Source organism: Bubalus bubalis, chromosome 2, assembly GCF_019923935.1.
Source record: "Bubalus bubalis isolate 160015118507 breed Murrah chromosome 2, NDDB_SH_1, whole genome shotgun sequence".
NCBI classification, from domain to species: domain Eukaryota; kingdom Metazoa; phylum Chordata; class Mammalia; order Artiodactyla; family Bovidae; genus Bubalus; species Bubalus bubalis.
The window spans coordinates 156,881,574-156,895,501 of record NC_059158.1 but is presented as its reverse complement, the minus strand read 5'-3'; positions in this window follow the sequence as shown (position 1 = coordinate 156,895,501).

Sequence of the window (13,928 nt, the reverse complement as noted above, 5' to 3'; positions counted from 1 at the left end):
ATGCTCAGCTCTAGGAGATCTAACCAGAAAGTCATGCCAAATAAATGTATGACTCTAACCTCCTACCATCAGTTTTATGAGGGTTCCACTTTCTCCCCATCCTTACCAACACTTGGCATTTTCCGTCATTTCTCAATGTATCCGTTCTGATAATTGTATCTGATTATGGTTTTATTTTGGAGTTCCCTGATGACTGAAGAAGCTGAGCACCTTTCTAATGATAGACTAGGAAGAATTTTCAAAGGGAATTGTGTCATATAATGTGATGTAATGTCATGTCCATGTATCATGATTATACATCTTGAGTAGCACCTAAAATGATCTTGCATGTAGGAGTTTCCACCTTTTTTATTATGGAGATTTTAATTGTAGTTGTTTCAGGAGGAAGGGAAAAGAGTGTTAAGACTGTTGCTTGAGCAGAAGAAGTGTTCTCTACTCTCTATCCATCCAGTGAACCAGTGAAGTTGCTCAGTCATGTCCAACTCTTTGCAATCCCATGGACTGTAGCCCACCAGGCTCCTCCTTCCACAGAATTTTCCAGGCAAGAGTACTGGAGTGGGTTGCCATTTTCTTCTCCAGGGGATCTTCCCTAACCAGGGATCAAACCCAGGTCTCTTGCATTGCAGGCAGATGCTTTACCATCTGAGCCACCAGGGAAGCCCTTACTGCAGACCAGCACTATCCACCTCCTCTTTGATGCGTCCTGAAACAGAATAAACAGGCAAGAGGACCTTCTGATCCAGTGGTTGGAAACCCCACCAACCAATATGAAAACTGAAGAATGTGCTCTCAGAGGCCAAGGCTGCATGCTTTGTGGGGTTTCCCAAATGAGCATCGGGTACCAGGGCAACAACATGATCAGATCACCACCATCATCTTGGTCTTCAGAACATCTTTACCAAATACCTCTCCCCAAATGCTGGCTTGGGCTTTTGTGCAACCCTTCCTCTTAGAAGTTACTGAATCGAGTTGGATGGCTCTAAAGTGACCAAAAGGAGAGGATACAAAGGGAAAGAATCAGATGACGATGTGAGCACCCGAGGTTGGTGGAAGAGTTCAGAGAAGGCGCTGCAGCCGGACTGTCTGGATTTGTGTTCAACTCCTCCCCTCCCTGGCTCTGTCATTTGGGACAAGTTTGCTTCCCTTCTCTGAGCCTCAGTTTCCTCATCTGTCATAAGGAGGTGATAATAATAGTACCCATTTGAGAGAGTTGCTGCAAGGAGTGAATGAAACGATCAAAGTGAGTCCTTCACACCCACCCCTGGCACACAGCCCTCAACAACAGACAGCCGTGCTGTTATTATTACCTGATGCTCGGGAGACTGAATGCTCCTCAGTGTGGGGTCAGGAAATCTCACATCCCTTCCTCTTAACACAGCTGGTAAAATGTCTGCAGGGGGAGGAATTCATCGAGCTTGACAGGAAGGGGGAGTGGCTCCCTAGTCTCTAGTGAGGTAGGGCGGGGTAACTGCATGCACTGAAGAGTGACAAGGAAGAGAAGACATCAGAGCATAGATGCCTCAGAGGCTGGCAGAAAGCGCAGATTCAGAACCTTCTCCCTCCGGTAAGTAGAAGCTCCAGCGGACCTACACGGCCAAAGCAACGGGCAATGAAGTGCATTGATGACAGGAAGAAAAGAACAAAACTAGGAGCAGTAATTCCATGCAAATACTTTCACAAGAATTACCTCATTTCTCATAAATGTCATCAGATGCCCAGAGAGGTTAAGTGACCTATCTGTGGTCACCCAAATAGTATTACCTTTCTACAATCCCAGAGAAGCAAAGAAACCAGCACTCAGTTCAAAGTCAGCTGCTGACTTCAAGGTGTATGACCCTAGTCATCCCGCCTGCTCATCACGGCCCCCATTGCCTTTGCCCTGGTCTGGTTATTTCTCACTGTGGACCCATCATCCCAAAGCTAGAGTCTTAAAACAAACATGTGTATCATCAGTCGTGGTTCTATGGATTGGTCGGGCTCTGCTGGGTCATCGTCACATGGGTTCCTCCATATGGCTGTAGTAGATGGAGCCTGGGACCCGGGTCAGCCTAACTAAGCTTAGCATCAAGAGCACTGTCCTGGCCAGTAGTTGAGCCAGGTGATTAAATGAATCAATGCTTTTTCTTTGCACTGGGTTCTCTCCCTCCCAGCCTCCAGGGCTCACAGTCTTACACCTAGCACAGCAAAGTTCCACACGGCAGAAAAGAGGTGCTACGCATTACACAAGTCACATATTTTCCCTCCTTTTTTGGGAGGTTGTTGAGGTCAACGTGTTGTGGAAATTCCTGATGGGTTTGGGACCTTGGTTTAGTTCAGTTCAGTCGCTCAGTCGTGTCTGACTCGTTGCAACCCCACAGTCTGCAGCACACCAGGCCTCCCTGTCCATCACCAACTCCCGGAGTAATCATTGCCTATGAAAGAGAGGCGTTGAGCAGAGCATCCCCCAGCCTTCATATCAGGGTCCAGAAGACATTTTTAGTTTTAAAAAACGAAACAAACAAAAAATAACCCTTCAGTAAGTATTTTAGGCATTGCTGGCCTCATATGGTCTCTGTCACAACTGCTCATCTCGGCCATCCCAGCCCCAAAGCAGCCAAGGATTATAGTCAAACAAAGGAGCGTAGCTATGTTCCAATTATGTTTCATTTATTAGAACAGATGACGGCCAGAATTCACCCAGGGACAACAGAATGCTGACCTCTACACTAGGGCCTCCTTGATGCTAGACAGCAGGCTTTCAAAGATGATCAAACCCAGGAGATAATATAGGCCCTGGAGTGCTACTCCCCAGTCTGCATCCCACTGACCGCCCACTAGAAAGTACCTACATGCAACCACAAGGGAGCAACAGGATGCCTGTTGAAAAGACCAGCTTTGTCCCCTCTCCAGGGATCCTCGTTCCTTCCCAGAATCCCACAGTGAGCTGTCTAGATCCCCAGTGTCACCAGAAGACGATCTCAATCCGGCATCTGGCCAGGCCCAGGGAGACCCCCACTCCTATCCCCACCACCCAACCCCAGTCTTATAAGACAAAACTCAGAGTTCAATAGGATGCTCCCTGAGACTTCCTGGAGGAGGAAGGCAGGACAGGCGGCATCAGGAGGCAAGGCAGATGCCATGGACCCGAGCGAGAGAGCACTGGCTTCCCTGAAAAGGTTTTGAGCAGGGTGCAGCATCTGTGAAAAATTCGAGCAGGGCCACTGCTCCCATTAGATGGGCCTGCCCCCCTCCTCCAGGCTGCAGCTTTTCTTTCGAGGAACAAGACTACATCTGTTTGGCGATACTCTATCTGGAATCGTTAAATAAACCTTTCAGGCCCTGGCAAACAACAGCCCATCTTATTCCGATGGGGGAGCTCCTGAAACGCAACAGACTTATTAATCCTAAATCTGTCTGCATGGCCCCCCCTACCCAACTCCTTCCCGGGGAAATCCCCACCGCCCCCACTCCCAGCCCTCCACTGGGGGAAAGGCTGCTCACTCTCGCCACCTTTGGCCCCTCTCGATGGGAACAGATTCTTGGCTTTGAGTGTTTCTTCGAGTTTACTTTTAGTATTGTCTGCTTGGGTTTTTTTTTTCTCCTTCCCCCATTCTTCCCAGGGGGTCTCTCTCCCTCACTGACTTGTTCAGTGGATCACAGTCACACAATACTGTCTGAGCAAACTTGCTCAGGGCCCCACAATTATCTCATCTTCCCATTACCCCCACCCTCACCCCCTTGGGGCCACTGAGAAGCAGGCAAAGCTAAACAAATAAAGGATGGGAGGAGGGATGCAGCCAGCTTTTCCAAGGCCCTGGCCATGCGGAATTGCAGGCTCACAGGCTCAGTTCAGCTTGCCTTCTGCTCCCCAAGGGCACCAGCAGTATACACACACACACACACACACACATACACACACCCTGAGCCCCTCCTACAGCTGAAACCCAAGTCCACCACAAAAGCCTGTTGCAATGCAGGCTGAGGGATCTGTGTGTCCAGCTGTGCACACAGACCTCTGCACACACACCCCCTTCCCCCCACCTCCAGTCGTCTCTGGCTTCCTACATGGTGGCACACACTTCATCACCCTGACTCCCCTTTCCAGGAAATCTGTTGCCTCCTCTGAGAGTCAGGGAAGGCACGAAGTTGCCGTGGGCACGTTTGGGCTCTTACATAGTTGCTGCCGGGTCCTGGTGACGCATGGGTTTGAATGTGCCCTTCTGCCCGCCTGTTCCCTTTACCACCGGGGAGAGGATTGCATGGGGACACCCTAGGATCCAACGCGCACTCCTTTGCTCTGCAATTAAAGCCCAGCCTTGCCCCTCCAATCAGAAGCCCGCTGGTGAGAGGGGCCACTGCTCAGCGGAGGTTGAGGGGGAAGGGAGGGAGATTTGAGCAGGGGAGGAAATGATGAAATCAGCCAGCCGGTCTGGAAGCTCAGTCATTGAGGGGGTTGGAGATAGCAAACAGTCATTCCCTTGGGGAAGAGCAGGACCCTCCCAATTTAGAGACTCTAAACAGGCCAGTGTGAGGATGAGGGAAGTTTCCTGGGAGGCGGGGGGTGGGGCAGGGGGAGCAGTGAAGACTCTCTTCTACTAGCATTCTTGTTTCACTCCCTGTAGAGCACCTTGGGCGGGGGTGAGGGGGAGGGTTAGTGGGGGGGGGGAGGCCACCCCCATGTGATCCCGCCCATTGTGCCCAACACCTGAACACTGACATTCAGGAGTGGAGCTCTGCCACAGCTATTCTAAGATCCGAGTTTATGTTACTTTGTGCTTTTGTGTTTTCCACCCATCTCCCCATGCACTGTGAGGGTACACACCTCTTCTGCCTGGCTTTGCCCACAGCAGATGGAGATGATCCCACCCTGCCTAGGTGCTGACACGTGGGCAGGCTCAGCGAGTCCTCTCTCTGCAAATGGAAGAACTGCGGCCTGAGGAAACCAAGCTCCTCCTGGTTCAAGGTCAGGGGCCCAATCTGCAGTTTCACTCCTGGAGCAATGGTCACTCCATCTGGCACTCCTGTCTCCTTATCTTGGCTGTGGGCAGGCCATAAACCGCAGTGACTGGGCTGTTGCTGACAGAGCAGATGCCTAGCAGTGTTTCCCAAACATCAGTCCTTTGGAGACCTAGCTTTGAGTGACTTCAATTATTTCTTTAATACTTACCTTTAAATCAACTCACATATTTTATAATAAAATACTGCAGTAGTAATATTTCTGAAAACAAGTTTCATATATTATGTTTCCTTTACACATGAAAAAGAAAAAAGCATAACTTAAAAGATGTTCTTCAAAATACACCTAAAATCACCTTGTATACCGTACTCTGGTACACAGTATAGAAGATATTTTAACCTTTGAGCCAGGTGAAGTATTTCAAGCAAGTCTCTGAGGTTCAGTCCTCTCATCCATAAAATGGGAATGAAAGTACCTTACTCTGCCTTCCTGAGGGTGTCAATACCCCACAAAGGACAGTGGGCGCTATACAGAGTTATCAGGTAGAAAGGGGATTCTTAACAGAAACTGTAGCCAGGAGAATGTCCCAAAATTTAATAAGCATGGGAATTGTTCAAAGTATAAGTTGCTAAAAGAAGAAGGAGTAGAGAATGCTGTACATACTCAAAAGAACAGGAGCCCTGCACAGATCCTGCGAAGGAGATCTAACAGAAATAGTAGAGAAATGTACAGCCTATTAAAAGAAACAATACACTCCCACATGAAAAACACAAATAAAAGAACCTATAGAGATTTCTGACCCTGATTAGAATCTCCTGAGCCACAAATGTGAAGCGAGGGGAGGATGAGGCATTGGGAGACTCAGGGGGAGCCCCACAACCTAAACAGTGGCCTGGGAAGCCTTCCTGGAGGTGGTGTCAGAAATCAGAGCTCTTTATCCCTTCCCCACATCTCAGCTCCACAACCCCCTTGGGTTCCTGTCGTGGACAGCGGGTGCGTGTTGGAATCAACTTTTCTGGAGGCTGGTAGTGGTTGGCAGGACATTGGGGCTGCTAAAGGCAGCAATGCTGTGTTTCTGGGGTGTCACCCGGCGCTCAGCATCCTCTGCAGCTTCTCCACAGCCCCCCACGCACCCCCTCACCCACAGCCTCCTGAGTGCACGTTCTTCCCACTGGAAATCTTTCTGATTGCTGCCTCCAGGGAAACTTGTCTTCCTCATTTTCTGTAGTGTTTCTCTCTCTTCTGTGCAACTGTCAAGAGTGCAACTATTTCTATCTTCTCTGCTGTTGCTTCTCTCTGCTACTCTGTAGCTTATCTTGGTCTTTTTCTCTGTGTTCTCTGCCTCCTTTCTCCATCCTGGTTATCTTCTTTAATGATATCCTTTTCATATCCTTTTCATCCCACGCTGACCCCCAACTCAAGGCCTCTTTCTATACCCCATCCTTTCATTCTATAGAGAAAAGTCCCAGGGACTCTGCTCTATTGTAGTGATTATCAGTGGCTGTGGGGCTCTAAGGTATTGCCCTCTGGGATCTGGGCAGAAGGGAAGGTTTAGAGTCACAGTGAATACCCTAACACCGTTACACACAACACATAAAACACACCCACAGTGCGGCATTGGGCGTTTTGCCAGTACTTTCCAAATTGTGCCTCCTGCCCACGGTCAGAACGAAGAATCGATAGTTATTTCCATCCACATCTTTACGAAATAGCTACAACCCAGAAGCTCAGCCAAATGACCTCAGTTTCTGCTTTTGGTCCAGAATCCTGATCTCTGGACCTTCAGTGTGTAAAGGGGCATTTGAGTTGTAACTCTAAGGATTTCATAGCTTGAGACAACCAGGACAAGCCCACATACTTTAGAGGCGGCTCTGTGGGGTCCCAGTGCCAATTCTGCCCAGGATGACTTTATACGTCACCAAACAGCTTGCAGCCTCAGTTTAATCATCTGCCAAATAGGGGAAAGAACACATAGCTCACAGGGCTTCTGGAATGATTGAGTGGAATCATGCATGACAGCCTCTGGCAGGATGTGTATTCCAAAAAGCAGGTTCAACCTACTGTCTGCTGAACCCAAGGGGGTTCTTACTGTGAGGATCTTGCTTCTCGGAACAGTCAATCCCCTGGCTGTGAAAACTTTGGTCCGGGACATGGGGTGCCTGGTATCCTTCAAGGCCACCTGTGGGCACCTGAGCCTCATCCCACCTTCCCTCCAGGCCGGAGAGATGCTGAAGGCTCCACCCACTGGCACTACCCACTCTGGAGACCTTCACCTTGTAAGAGTGCCACCTGCCGCTGCCTGTCCGCTCTGCTTGGTCCTAGCCATCTGGAACAGGTCCTTCTCTCTGGGGAAAATATTATTGTTTTTTTGGCCACTTGTTTGCTCCTCCAAAGTCAATATTTGTGGAGATAAGCACCGTGTCCTGTAGCAGTGCAGTTGTTTATGATTCTGTCCATATCCCATTTGATTCCAGTTCCTTCTGGGCCACAGTGGGAGGTAAGGGCGCACTTCAACCACAGTGGGTCCCATTACTCACCCAAACTGTCTCATCCAATGAGGAGGAAGGGCTGGGTTCAGTCTTCTCCAGATCCTGGACTTGTGCTCCCAGCCTGCCCTGACAGAAGGTGGACAGGAATTTAATGTGACCTTTACAGGAATCAAACCCAAGTCTCTTGTGTCTCCTGCATTGCAGGTGGCTTCTCTACCCGCTGAGCCATGGGGGAAGCTCTCCAGGAAGCTGGCAGTCTGGACTCCTATGCATCTAGGTCTTTCCTGTTAACACATCCCAGGCCAACCCCAACCTTCTCCACTAGATGATGAGGTCCTGGACTGGTCCTTTCTATAAAAATGAGATTTTCTGTTTCCACTTCACATAAAAATGCCTGGTGAGATTTTTTTCACCCAGACTGGAGAGCTTATTTCAAAGGATTTGACTTAAAATATAGGTTGTGAGGGGTATGCAAAATTCCCTTTGAAGTGGCCTGTTGGAAGGGCATTCCCCAGAGAGTGGGAAGCCATGCTCTTCTGCAGCTACATAAGAGATGCCATGGCAGGCTGGGATGACATCCGATTTAGGACAGACACACTACATATATTAAGCCATTGAGAGCAGAGAAAGCAAGTGTGGTTTCAAGTGAAGCCCCAGAGCAATAGGCATGAGGACATGCAAGGTTGCAACTGAGCTGTTTCTCAGGTGGGCAACTCTATATAATTATAAGGGGATATAAGCAGGAATTATGGATTAACCATTATCAGTGGCTTTCTGGGGGGCTTCCCAGGTGGCACTAGTGGTAAAGAACTTGCCTGCCAACGCAGAAGACATAAGAGATGCCAATTTGATCCCTGGGTCAGGAAGATCCCCCGGAGGAGGGCCTGAAAACCCACTCCAGTATTCTTGCCTGGAGAAGCCCATGGACAGGGCAGCCTGGTGGGCTACAGTCCATAGCATCGCAGAGTCAGAGACGACTGAAGCAGCTCAGCACACACGCACACAACGGCTTTCTGGAGAGACACCAGGGAGGCTAGCTAGTGAATAATAGTAATAACAACAGCAACAGGAGAGAAGGAAGAACAGGAAAGGGAAAGGAGAAAGAAGGAGGGAGAAAGGAGGGGGAGGGGAAGGGGAGAGGGGGGAGATGGGGAGGGGAAGAGAGCAGTGGAATAGCTGAGTGGTCTGCTCTGTACCAGTCTCTTAGCAAAAAGACTTACAAAAATAACCTCACTGAGTTACTTAATTTTCAGAACAACCCCACAAAGCAGTTCTTATCATCCCCATTTTTCAGATAAGGAAAGTGATACCCTGAGAGGTTAAAGTGACCTGTCCAAGGCATACAGCTTGCAGAAAGTAGGCGCCAAATAAGATTTTGCTGACCTAGATCAAGCAAACTCCCAAAGATTCATTTTTGCAGAACTCATCATTCTGTACTGAAGACAGGCCCTTATTATCCTGTCTTAGTCATTTCCTTGATTATTCTTCTTTCTCCCTTTGAGACAATGGGATCCTTTGAATCCTTGGCCTGAGCCCATGCTAGACTCCAGGAAAAATTATTCAAATGAGTCAAGATGACCCATGCCTGCCTTAGCCACCCATGGATCTGAGATTGCCATAACCCTTCCTGAAGCACTTGGAAAGTTTAGAGACCTTCAGGAATTTGGGGCAACTGCTATGCACCAGGAATGGTTTTCTTTGTTGGGATAAATCGGTGAACAAAGCGGACAATGCTCCCTTTCCTGGTGGAAGTTATGTGGGAGGAGGGTAGGGGACACGGAGGTGGTAGGGAGAATGGATCTGCCATCAAGGGCCTAGGTGGGGTCCCTATCCATCTTGAGCCTCACTGCACACCAAGCACCTCCCTTTTCTAAGTGGCGCTTCCAGTCCCTTCCCTTTTTACCAGCCAGCATCTCCTTCAACCATCTCCTCTGTCATCTCAACCTTCTGGAAGGCCTTCCCCCACATTGGTCAAACTGTCCTTACAGACTCCCCAAGCACCCTAGACCTCTCTGTGGCACTTCTCAGCCTTATGGCTTCACCCTGAGTTAGGCACGTAGCTGATGACTGTCCCCCACACCAGACAATAAGCTCCTTATGGTCTGACCACGTGGAGGTAAGCTCCACACCGGACTGACCATTGCACTCACCACCGTGTGCCTAGAACTTAGCCAGGACCTGGTCCAACACAGTCTGCTGAATGAATGACCATTCCCTGCACCCCGTACCTCTAATGACCATCTCATCTGAGGGGTGCAAACCTCCCTTTCCTAAAAAGTGAACAGGCATGGGGGTTAAGAGCTGAGGGCAGGGTCCCCATGACACTTCAGCCTCCAACCAGTATCTGTGGTCTCAGAGTATAGGTGCATATATAAGGACAAAGAACGTTTGACTGCCCACAGTCCAGGTCATACGGTCACAGCACCTGTGATGGAAAACATTCCACTGCAATGCGAAATCCTGGAGAAATAACAGTGTGAAATGAGTCACTAGCCAAATCCATCTCTATAAAAATGCTGAGCAGAAACCTTCCAGCCTCACAAAGATTAGAGTTGCAAACCCAAGAACTCTGTTGCATAGCACCTACTCCCCTTTCATTGGAAAAGTACAGGCCTAGGCTGCAAAAGCTACCTTTTAATTGGAGAAATAAGAGGCATCCCTTCACTTACTCATTGAATTAGTATGCCTTGATTAAGCCCCTACTGTGCTTTTGCTCTTGTTCAGTAGCAAAGTCATGTCTGACTCTTTTGAGACCCCATGGACTGTAGCCCGCCAGGTTCCTCTATTCATGGGATTTCCCAGGCAAGAATACTGGAGTGGGTGGCCATTTCCTTCTCCAACGGATCTTCCTGACCCAAGGATCAAACTCACATCTCCTGCACTGGCAGGTGGATTCTTTACCACTGAGCCACCAGAGAAGCCCTCCTGTGCTTTAGGGATATAAAAATAAACTAGACCATGAACTCAGAGTCTTGCAAAATGAACAGAGCAGGCAGGCTGGGTGGAACAAGTGGTAGGGGCAATGAGGCAGATACCTACCTCAGCACAGGAAGGGCCTCTTGGAGATAAGACCCAGGAAGAGTCTAGAGACAGATAAGAGTTGGGTTGGGTTGCAAAGGGCTTTCCAAGCCATTGGAATGACACAGACAAAGGTATGGTAGTAGACAGGGCCTGGGTTGTGGTGGGAACTGCTGGAGGTTTGGTATTGCTGGGAAGTTAAGGGTAAGACTGAGAATGGAGAGAAGGGAGCTGGAGCAGGAAGGAGGAGACAGGCCTTAGAGCAACTTTTAGGTCCTGTGAAGAATTGTGAAAACGTTCATGTCCAAACAAAGGAGGAGCATTGAGCACTTTAAGCAGGAGAATAACATGGATAAAACTGCATTTTAGGTGGCTCCTAATATGGGGATAAAAGATTTGTAGGGGACCAAGAAAGGCCATGCCAAAGAATGTTCAAACTAACGCACAATTACACTCATCTCACACACTAGCAAAGTAATGCTCAAAATTCTCCAAGCAAGGTTTCAACAGTACTTGAACCGAGAACTTCCAGATGTTCAAGTTGGATTTAGAAAAGGCAGAGAAACCAGATATCAAATTGCTAACATCTATCCACAGAAAAAGCAAGAGAATTCCAGAAAAACATCTACTTCTGCTTCATTGACTAGGCCAAAGGCTTTGACTATGTGGATCACAAGAAACTGGAAAATTCTTCAAGAGACAGGAATACCAGACCACCTTACCTGCCTCCTGAGAAATCTGTATGCAGGTCAAGAAGCAACAGTTAGAACTGGACATTGAACAAAGGACTGGTTCCAAATCGGGAAAGGAGTACATCAAGGCTGTATATTGTCACCCTGCTTATTTAACTTATATGCAGAGTACATCATGCAAAATGTTGGGCTGGAAGAAGCACAAGCTAGAATCAAGATTGCCAGGAGAAATATCAATAACCTCTGATATGCAGATGACACCACCCTCATGGGAGAAAGCAAAGATGTACTAAAGAGCCTCTTGATGAAGGTGAAAGAGGAGAGTGAAAAAGTTAGCTTAAAATTCAACATTCAAAAAACTAAGATCACAGCATCTGGTCCCATCACATCATGGCAAATAGATGGGGAAACAATGGAAACAATGACAGACTTAATTTTGGGGAGCTCCAAAATCACTGCAGATGGTGACTGCAGCCATGAAATGAAAGGATGCTTGCTCCTTGGAAGAAAAGCTATGACAAACCTAGAGAGTATATTAAAAAGCAGAGATATAACTTTGCTAACAAAGGTCCATATAGTCAAAGCTATGGTTTTTCCAGCAGTCATGTATGGATGTGAGAATTGGACCATAAAGAAAGTTGAGTGCCAAAGAACTGATGCTTTTGAACGGTAGTGTTGAAGACTCTTGAGAGTCCCTTGGACTGTATGGAGATCAAACCAGTCCATCGTAAAAGAAATCAATCCTGAATATTCATTGGAAGGACTGATGCTGAAGCTGAAGCTCCAATACTTTGGCCACCTGATGCAAAGAACTGACTCATTGGAAAAGACCTTGATGCTGGGAAAGATTGAAGGCAGGAGGAGAAGGGGACGACAGAGGATGAGATGGTTGGATGGCATCACCGGCTCAGTGGACATGAGTCTGAGCAAATTCTGGGAAATAGTGAAAGACAGGGAAACCTGGCATGCTATAGTCCATGGGGTCGAAAAGAGTCAGACTCGACTGAGTGACTGAACTGAACTGAAGGGGACCAAGGAGAGGAGAGAAGCCAGTTAGAAAGCTGTGGCCATGTCTCCAGATAAGAGACAAGAGCATAGTATTGAGTTATAGGAGAGGCATAGGGGGAGGGTTTCAAGAAGGGTTTAGAAATCTATACTCAGAACAACTAGGGTATAATAAAAGCAATAACCCACACTTTACAATTCTGAGTTCTTTCTACATGCTGGCCACTCTGGAAAGCTTTATGTACATTATTATAAGTTTTAATATTTATCCAAGTAGGTGGGGGATCCAGGATGAGAAAGGCCTGGAGGCTCTGGGACCCTCTACATAGGGTCTAACGATCTTTAAAATGCTCTACAGATGCTAATGTCAACCGAGCTTAGATTAGGGGAGAGGAATGAAGTAGGTGATGGAGTGTACAGTAGAAATGAAAAAGAACAGGTCCCCATGAATAATGAAGAGAAGAATTTCATTAGGGACTTTGGAAGAAAGTAAGTTTGGACAAAAGTTTGCAAAGTCAAATGTTTCTGTGTGCCAGAAAGTGAACGCAAGTTCAACAGGCAAAAGGCCAGGCGGTTAGGAGCGGTGGGGACCGAGGCAAACGGAGAGTCTACGTGCCATCAAAAGTCAGCTACTGCTCAGTTCTAGTTGCAGTAGCCTTTTGAGCAAGAGGGCTCGAGGTAATCAAACTAGCTGATGTTTAAAGCAAAACCAGTTCTCCAGACTTTTGCCTGAATTCTCCTAACCTGAAAATATTGGTAACTATTTGAAAATTTGGAAAAGAAAAGAAAAACATTGTACAAAGCACCCCAACCTGCCTCTAAGTTGGACACGAGTCTAGGATTGGCAATGTGAGTGCTCTGCTGTCGCCTGTCCATCCAGCATCTGAGCACCTCAAGGAGAGGGAGACTCTGGACAGGGCACACAAGTGCAAGCAGGATGAAAGGACTGGCTCAGGGTCCTGGAGACTTGCCAGCTTCCTGACCAAATGCCATTTGGAGAAGGAGAGATCAGGCGTGGTAATGTCTCATCCCCACGAACTGAGAGGATCTGCAGAGACATGCCTTCCTAGGATGAGTGAGATCTGTCACACTGTCAACAGGGGTTGTCAGACACCAAGAATATCTTGAAGATCTAGAAGCTCAAGCAGCAAGTTACATGCTAAGCATCTGAAAGGCAGCTGTGAGTGGGCTAGACTGCCTGTTGGAATTGTGCCATCATCTCCCATCCCTGCCTCCTGGGGCCATCCTCCGCTGTCCTTGCAGAGTCCCTTTCACTTCCTATCCTGTGACTCAGGTCCAATGACCCTCACCCCCATGCCTCCCTCTAGATGTCTTCTCTTCAGACCCCAGTGACTGGCTCCCCTCTCCTGGTCTACCCCTGACCTCCCTGACTGTCCTAGTCATGAACCCACTGCTCTGGGCTGACCCCATGACCCAGGCGTCATTGTGATTTAAGGCAACAAGTGGGGAGTCTAGGGAGAGAATCTGAATCAGTACTTACTGAAACAGCAAAGAGTGGGAATAGAGCTATGTCCTCAGAGAGCTCCAGAAAGAGGGTCAGTGGAGAATGATCCTGGGGGTTCAATCAACTCAAATCAAGGAGCCTCAGCTAGCACCCGTGCCCCTCACTCTATGCCCGGCAGTCCTGGTGCTCCCCTCCTGAACGTGGAGAATCTGAATGCTCCCAACAATCCCACTTTATTAACCCACGTTGCAGAGGAGAAACTGAAGTCCCAGTGGAGAGGTTAAACAGTCACTCGCCAGAGGACCTGTAGCCTCTTTCCCAGC